The 8,504-nt window shown below is 51.8% G+C and overlaps 1 long non-coding RNA gene across 1 annotated transcript; it reads left to right on the plus strand.

The window, feature by feature from the left end:
- Window positions 1-3,666: 3,666 nt before the first annotated feature.
- LOC122485849 lies at window positions 3,667-6,114 on the plus strand. The gene is made up of 4 exons (XR_006297969.1): window positions 3,667-3,787; window positions 4,204-4,308; window positions 4,600-4,648; window positions 5,949-6,114. It is a non-coding gene; the product is annotated as an uncharacterized LOC122485849 (long non-coding RNA).
- The last annotated feature ends 2,390 nt before the right edge of the window (window positions 6,115-8,504 follow it).

Here is an 8,504-nt window from a genome sequence, read left to right on the forward strand (position 1 = left end):
TCCCCGGCGTGGGTGGGCCTCACCTAACCCGTTGAGGGACCGGGTAGCCCAGAAAGGCAGAGGCAGGTTGAATGCAGTCTCTGCCTGACTGTGGAGCCGGGACATCAGTCTTCTCCCGCCCTCAGTGTTCCTGGCTTGAAGGGCTTCCACTCGGACTGGGATCCACACCAGCAGCTCTCTGGTCTAGGCCTTGCTGGGCTCCAGCTTCCCGACGGCACATCATGGGAAGTCCCATCATCAGCCTCCACGATCATGTGAGCCAACTGCTTATAATAAGTCTATTTATCTCCATGTACTATCTATCTATCTATCTATCTATCATCTATTTATCTCTCTGTATCTATCTATCTATCATCTATCAGTCAATTATCTATCTATCCATCCATCTATCATCTCTCTCTCTCTTCACCATCCCCCCCCCCCCATCTACCTCTCTCTCTTATTGATTCGATTTCTCTGGAGAATTCTAATACGCATCCTTTCCCTTCCAAATCAACATGACTTTGAAGGTAGCACACAGTGACTCATGGCTTATTAGCCGCAGCATTTTCTGGTCACACCGGGGGCCTCACGCTTGAGCCGGCAGCAGAATCAGCAGCGTTTGCTGAACCCCGGTTGCTGACCCCATCCGGCATGTCTGCTTCTGTGGGTCCCGGGCAGGGCCTGGCGATACGGATGGTCAGGGGACCCATCGCGGACCCCCGGCCTACGCTAACAGCTCAGACTCTGCACACATTGATAAGCGGATGTGCATTTGAGCAGCGACGGTGTGCCCGCCACGGCGTGAGGAGCGCTCCCTTAGTTCGTTCTGTATTCATTGCCGCTCAGCAAAGCTGGCCTCACGCCTCCCATTTTTTTGAAGACGCAGTCACCGATGCTCAGACAAGGCCCGTGACCTGCCCAAGGTCACGTGACTCGTAAGTGACTGAACTGAGGTCTCGAACTCTGACCTCTGGGTGTCAGTTTCAGTGCCCTGCTTTGTCCATTTGGGGATAGAAACCGGACCAGGAAGAACCCAGAGGGGAGGAAGCTACTGCCCGGGAAGGGGTAGCTCACAGACAGATAACGGTCTTGGGGGTGTGATGTTTACTGTGGAGACGGTAGGAATGCCCCCCAACTGAGAGGTCCAGAGGGGACTCACCCGTGGAGAGTAGAGGCAGGACAGACCCTCAGTCATAGATCTTCCCTGCTGGCTCTTGAGGGACCCGGGAGGGACCCAGATCTCAGGCCTTGCCAGCTCACTGGAGCTCAGGAGTGCCCCTCCCCCACTGCCCCATGTCCTGAGACCCCCAGCTGAGCTGATCGAGGCAGACACTCTCGGCCAAGCCTGCCCTTCCTTCCAGCGCCCAGAAAACAGGCATCATCCACTAATAGGAGAGTGCGCCGATGTGAAGGAAATGCTCAGCCATTAGGGCCTTGACGCTGTGCTGCAATTTTGACCTTCAGAACGCAGATGCCTGCCCGGTGGGCCCCCACCGGCTGCCACTTTGCCGGCCTCTCAGTCCCGAGAGGCTGCAGGAGCCAGGCTTGGGGGGGTGGGCAGTGCGTGGAGCACTGGCAGACCCCAACCTTACCACCCATTCTCAATCTTCCCTGCAGGATTGCGAGACTGTCCCCAGCCCTGATCCAGCAGGGCTCCCGGATGCTGATTTGCACATGTTCTGCGTGCAGGGGCCTGAGGTTCCTGTTTTCCTCCAGCCCCTTTTCTCGGCCAGGTGGAGGTGCGACGGTGTGACGGCTGACATTGGAGAAAAGGGCTGTCTTCTCTCCTACCCTTGGGACTTGTGACCCGTCCCCCGCCCCCTCCCCCCCAGCACAGCACAGCAGGGCTGATAGAGCAGGAGGAGGGACGGCGAGGCTCTAAGTCTAAGGGATTTCAATGCCCTTGGGGCAAGATACTCATCTGTTCCCTGGGGATTTGCTAAAAACGCAGATTCTGCTTCATCAGGCCAGGCGTGGGGCTTGGGTCCAGCAGTTTTTAATGTTTATTTATTTTTGAGACAGAGAGAGACAGAGCATGAACGGGAGAGGGTCAGAGAGAGGGATACACAGAATCCGAAGCAGGCTCCAGGCTCTGAGCTGTCAGCACAGAGCCCAACGCGGGGCTCGAACTCACGGCCCGTGAGATCATGACCTGAGCCGAAGTCGGACGCTTCACCGACTGAGCCACCCAGGCGCCCCTAGGGTCCAGCATTTTTAACAAATTCCCAGCGATGCTGAGGTCCCGGGTGGAGCTTAGGCAATAAGGCTGTAGGGCAGTGATGCTCAGACCCGGCCCAGGCTGGGATCAGCTGAGCACTTTCACCAACCATCCTGCTGTCTGGTCCCGCTCCCATGGCTTCGAGTTTATCTGGTCCGGCCTTGGACATCAGGTGGTTCTAACACACAGCCCCATCCTCGTTTCCAGCCTGACATATTCGCCGTGAGGACGGGGTCTTTTCTGCGACGTGAGGAGAGAAGGGATTTGAGGAAAAAGGACTTTTGCCTGATGAAAAAGCATCATCACATCCCTTGTTAGTCGAGACTTTCTTCCTTGGCAGAGGAGACGGAGAGGAAGAGCAAAACTTTCATTCCACAGAAGGGCATCTGCCAGTTTCCCACTCGGAGACGCGATTGGAATAGCTTTTTCAGATCCTCCGGCTAAGCTGACACGTGTGGCCCCCTCCAACCCTCCCTTCGGGTCCCCCCCCCCCCCAATAGCAGTTATCTCAATTCTGGTTCCAACAGCAAGGCTCTATCTCACCACCGCTGCCGGCAGCCGGCTGGCTTCCCGATGGAGAGGGGCTTGGGCCCCAGAGAGAGCCCTGGTGGAAAAAGCACCAGCAAAGGAGGCGGGCTGGGGCCTGTGTAGACGCAGCGGGGGCCTGGGGTCGAGGCCCAGAGTGATCTGAAGATGACACAGCTAAAAGAGTATCGCTTAAAGGTGTGGAAGGGAATGTCACTTCTGGGCCGGCACCGCTTCTCGGGCTGGGAACGAGATAATGAATTATTACCCGGGGAAATGAAGCTGCTAATAAATTCAAAAGCGAAGCTGAGGGAGGTTAGACTCCATTTTTAAAAGGGAGCCGGTGATTTATAAAGTGCCCTGTCTCCTTGCCTCCCGGGGCTCCGTCGGCCTCCCTGTCCCTCTTTTTCCCCACCTGACCCTCTGGACACACAGCCCAGCACCCCTGCAACTTGTCTGTTTCTTTTGTGAGCCACGCCCACCCCCGCGGGAACCTCAGGCCCAAATTGGGTTTTGAGAGCTCGGTCCCTAAGGAATGGCCACGAGGAAATCTGTCTTCCTAAGAAGTCCATTCCGACCTTTGAGCCAACAAATTACAAGTAGAAACCGCTCCGAATGAGCAATCAGGCTCTGCAGCGGGGCACCAGGCAGGGGGCGGCTCCTGCAGGGAGGGACAATCAACTTAGCTTTTCGGTGGCATCCGTGCCTTCTGAAAGCTGCTCCTGTTTTGGGAAGCTTGTGGCCACATTCTAGTCTTACCCCCCCCGCCCCCCCCCCGCCCCCCGCATCAATTCCAATCCCTCTTGAGTGGAGCTCCAAACCCTGACTCCTTGGTCTCCACTAGCCTCCTTCCCTGCCTGAAGCCATCAAGCCCCTACTGCCTGAGCTCATTGCCCGTTTCCGCGGCGACGGGCCTGTGATGTCACTATGGAGGCCTGCGAGCCTCCAGGTGGGTAGGACTGGAGCAGCAGGTGCCCAGGAAGAGGGAAAGAACAAAGCTCCAGTTTCTGCGCCATCATCCCCACATAATGGAAGAGGGGCCTGGAAACAGAGGAGGGGCAGGTGGAAGGCTGCAGCCGTTCCGAACCTTGCCCGTTTTAACATCTCTTGAGCTCAGCTAGAGAAAGACGGCCCCTTCCCCAAACTCCTGCTCAGGCCCCATACCCCTGCCCAAGCAGCTGTGATTTAAAAGCCTCATGAGTCGTGGAGGGACTCAGTTTCCCCAGTTGGCTATTTTCTGCAGCCTGCCCCCACCTCCTGGCGGTGTGGCATAAAGGGAAGCTCGCCCTCGTCAACTGTGTGCCCATGTCCAGCAACATCAGACTCCAGGGCTCCCTCCCCGCAGCCTGGTTTTTCAGGAAACCCCTGGTGCCAGGGGGCTTTCAGAGCCCTCCTCCCCGGGGACCATGGCTCCTGCTTCAATACCTGGGGAGGGAGATCCCCCAGCTTCCCTAATGCTCTGGTCCCTTTCGTTCCAGCCAGGCACCAAGAGGAAAATGCAGCCTCCTTCTGGAAACAAGGGCTCCCTCCCGCAGGCTTTCCCAAGGCCGGGTTCAAAAGGCCCATGTTCACCTGAGTTTTAGGTAACTTACTGGGCAGCCTGAATTATATAGACAAGTTAGGCTCACTTGGCCTTCGGGTGTCTGGATTACCTGAGTATTTTACATGTTTATGAGCGGGGTGGGGAGGGGGACTGAACACTAGCTCAAAGCAAATGCAAAATTCGGACTTTGGGGGCTCTGTGCACCTGGCACGCACCTTTGCTTCCACCGGGATAGAGCATCAGAGAGCCACTGTCACGTGACCACCGAGCAGGCCACAGGGGAGCCCCGGCTCATCCCGGATGCTGGGCCTTGCTTTCGTTTCTCTTTTAGGATCTGCCAAAATCCAAAAGTCACCATCTAAAAACAACTCCAAAGAAAGGTGGGAGAAGAAAGTGGGAAAATCTTTATCATCGATTGTTTATACCTAAAGAAAGAGAGGAGAGAGAATTCCCCGTGGCCCAGCCAGGGGGTGAAGAGTTAATCCTATAATCTAGTCGGCCAGGGAGCAAGGCAAGGACAAGAGCTACCTTCCAGCTGAAGTGTGCGTGCAGAATGTTCGATGCTTGGCGGGCGGAGCCGAGAAGACGGAGACCATTTGCAAGCGTTTATTGAGTGCCCAGGGCATACGGAGCCCTATTCTCGGGAGGCAGTGGAATTCTAAAGTTCACAAGATGGGGTGCTCCCCTATCCTCTGAGAATGGACCCTCCCCCAGCCCCCACTTTCAGGTTCTTCTGTGTGTCCACTCCCCCTGCCCTGGTCACTGCTCCCTGCTGGGCTCAGCAAAATACCGGCAAATGCCTGGTGACCTTTTCAGAGTTAGACCAATTACACTCCAGTGAAACAGCTTAAGAATTGCAAAGCAGCACGTGCAAACTCTTCTAGTTGCTTGAGTGAGAGCCAGAGCAACGGCTCTACCCCTGGCTGCATATTGGAACACCTGGAGAATTTTTTTTCACTGCCGGTGCCTGAGTTCTGCCCCGAGAGAGTATGATTTCATTGCTATTGGAGGCAGTGGCATTTTTTAAAGCCCTCCAGGTGACTTGAACATGCAACAGAGTGTGAGAACCACTGAACTGGAGGATTTAGGACTTTTGAGTTGTTTCATGGTGAATCTTTGGGCGGAAATTGATCAAGTTTGCTACTTCGCTAATGGAATCAAGACACAGATTCTATTGGCTAGATAGGCTGCCATCTTGGAACAAAATAACGATGACAAGTTTTCATATGGATATTATCTTTTTTAAAATGGTTTTAATCTTTATTTCTGAGAGAGAGAGAGAGAGAGAGAGAGAGAGAGAGTATGAGCGGGGGAGGAACAGAGAGAGAGGGAGACACAGAATCCCAAGCGGCCTCCAGGCTCCGAACTGTCAGCACAGAGCCCGATGCGGGGCTCAAACTCATGAGCCACGAGATCATGACCTGAGCCGGAGTCGGAGGCTTAACCAACTGAGTCACTCAGGCACCCCTCATATGGGTATTGTCTTAATGGATTCTAATGAGAGTTGGTACAATGTGGTGGAATTTGCACAGAATAAAGTCTTCACTAAACTGTCCTTTAGCTGAAGGGGGAGGCAGCAGGAGAAAGTAACTAACATTTCTTGAGTGTCTGTAGTGTGGCAGGAACTGGGCTTGAAAGACTATACTGAGATTTCATTTTTTCTCTCCCACCATGTGCCAGATACGTATTATCCCCGTTTTACAGATGAAGAAACTGAGACTCGAGATCACAGCGCTGTTATGTGTGGGGAGACGATTTTCCACGGGTCTCTCACATTTCTGTATATCTTGTGAGCCAAGATGCCGACTGCCTTTGCTCTGATCTTTATAAAGATGTTTGCACGGTGGACGGCTTTGGAAGATGTAATGTCCTCCTCGGGGATGAAGGGTAGGCATGCTTACTGTCCGTTATAAAAGATTCAGGTCCCTAAGCTCAGGGTTCCCGTCTTGTAACACACCCTTCTCGTGTGCACAGGTATGAGCTGGCCCTCTTTGCAGTGCCTTATGGTAACTGTAGCTTAGAGAGTTGTTGCAAAAACCAGAATGCACTGGCTCCCACTAGCCCTGTGATAAACTGTCTTTTGTCTCCGACCCACGAGACAGGCCAGGCTAACTTGTCACCTTGTGGTGGATTTAGCACCTTCATCAAAACCTGTTTCCCTTTGACATCCATACACTTAGGGGATAGATAAGCAGGAGGTGATATTAAAGCAAAACGAAACCCATACTCTGGATCAATGATTGCTTTTCCTCTAGACATGAAACAATTACACAAATTAGCTCCCCTTCCTTTCTCTGGAAGACAAATAAACAAATTCAATCTGCATCAAGAGTTAAGTGCAAAACTTGGGCACAATATTGTATTCTGCTGGCTCCAAATTCCATTCGATTTTAAGCTCTGCTAAGCTATATCCTCTTTTCTCTCCAGAACATTTCACTTGATCCTACCAAAACAGCCTCCAGGCTTTGATAAGCAAACGCGGGCCCTGCTGGTACCCCAAACCCACTCATCCAGCTCTTATCAGAAGCCCCTTTTACCTACTTATTTTCCAAACTGGAGACAAGTGATCCTTCCTCTGGTGTTGACACTAATGGTCTGCGTGCCCCTACTTTCTCTCTGAGGTTTGCTTCCTCTCATTACTAATTACCTTCTCTTCTAAAGAACGAGCATTTAATATGCAGTGATGATTTCCAGTAGCTGGTTCTGTATCGTCTTCAGCTGTTAACTATTATTATTAAAATTATATATATATATATATATATATATATATATATAAACCCTAACTACTATGTATATGCCAGGAACTTTTAAAGTGCTTTATAAAGTATCTTAAATCTACTCAAAAAACACTAAACATGAAGTATTTTCACTTGGAGAAGCTGATGCGTCAAGGAGGTTAAATGCCTTGTACGCGGACCTAGTAAGTAGCAGAGTTGGAATCTGGAGCCATGTCTGTCCAGCCTCAAAGGGAATCTTTTCTTCTACACCCAACTTCTGTTTTTTTGTTTTTTGAACAGATTTATGGAGATATAATTCACACAGCATACAATTCAGCCATATACACTGGTTTTAGTATATTCTCAGGTGTGGGCAACTTTCACCGCAGTTAATTTCAGAACTCCTTCATCACCTTCAAAAGACACCCCGTGTACTTTAGTAATCCTCTAATCCCCTTCTCCACCCCACACCAGCCCTAACCAGCTGCCTTCTAGCAAAGCGTGTCTCTAAAGAAGCCAAGTCCTTTCTTCCATCTGTATGAAATACTGGAGTATGTTTATACACATTTGTAAATTGGTTGCCTCTTTGGTTATTGAGAAGTTGAGAGCTGTGCCCTCCACCCCCAAAAAAACCTGTGCCTTCTCTCTGGCATTCCCTGGGGTTGGTTATTCTTTCCTCCTTCTGCCCAGAGACCACTAAGAAGAACACTGAGAGAACCACCAGGATCCCCAGGAGGCTTTGTTACTCCATTATTGCTGGTTCCAGGAAGTAGGTTTTGGGTCTGGGTTGACAGTAAAAGGGATGGGGACCCCCGAAAACTTCTTGCGGCCTGGGCTTGAGCCTCAGATTTCATGAGCAGAGAACAGCCCTCCTATTTCCTCTTAGGGGCAATTTATCTCCTTTGAGAACATTAGTCCTTCCAGTGAGGGCTGGCTCCTTATGGAAGTTGACCTTGCCCAAGAAAGGCTTGGCAACATTGATCTAGGGTCAGCCCGACTTTGCAAGGAGTTTGGTATGCATGTGTTGATTTGGGTTCCCCTGAAGAATTCAAGCGCTTGGAGTTTAGTTAGGAAGTACAAACACCACTGGGGGTGGGTGGGGAGGGCGTGGGGAAAGGGGTACAAGGAAGGGAAGGTGACCACCAATGCTGTGCTGTCAAACCAGCTACCCCATGGAAGGCTGGCTCTTACTCTCACCGGTAAACTCTAGGAGACACTGGAAAACACCCACGTCAGAGTTATCCCACCTAGGGGGACATGGTCACAGGGTGTTTAAACACCAACTCCCAGAAGTCCTTGGTTAAGGGCTGCTCGCAGAGGGTCTGAATTCCTCATCTCTTCTGGTGTGCTATGCTCATGTGGGCAATGAGCCTTCTGCAGTTCTGGAAAAAGCCCTCAGGCAAAGAAATGCAGATAATGGCAGTAGGAGGCTGAGCAGAGGACATGAAATGATTGAGTGTGAGGATATGGGTGGGCACCCACAGCATCTGCTACAGCCTGACCCTATTTTAAATACTCC

This window comes from Prionailurus bengalensis, chromosome E1 (genome assembly GCF_016509475.1).
Source record: "Prionailurus bengalensis isolate Pbe53 chromosome E1, Fcat_Pben_1.1_paternal_pri, whole genome shotgun sequence".
Lineage (NCBI taxonomy): Eukaryota > Metazoa > Chordata > Mammalia > Carnivora > Felidae > Prionailurus > Prionailurus bengalensis.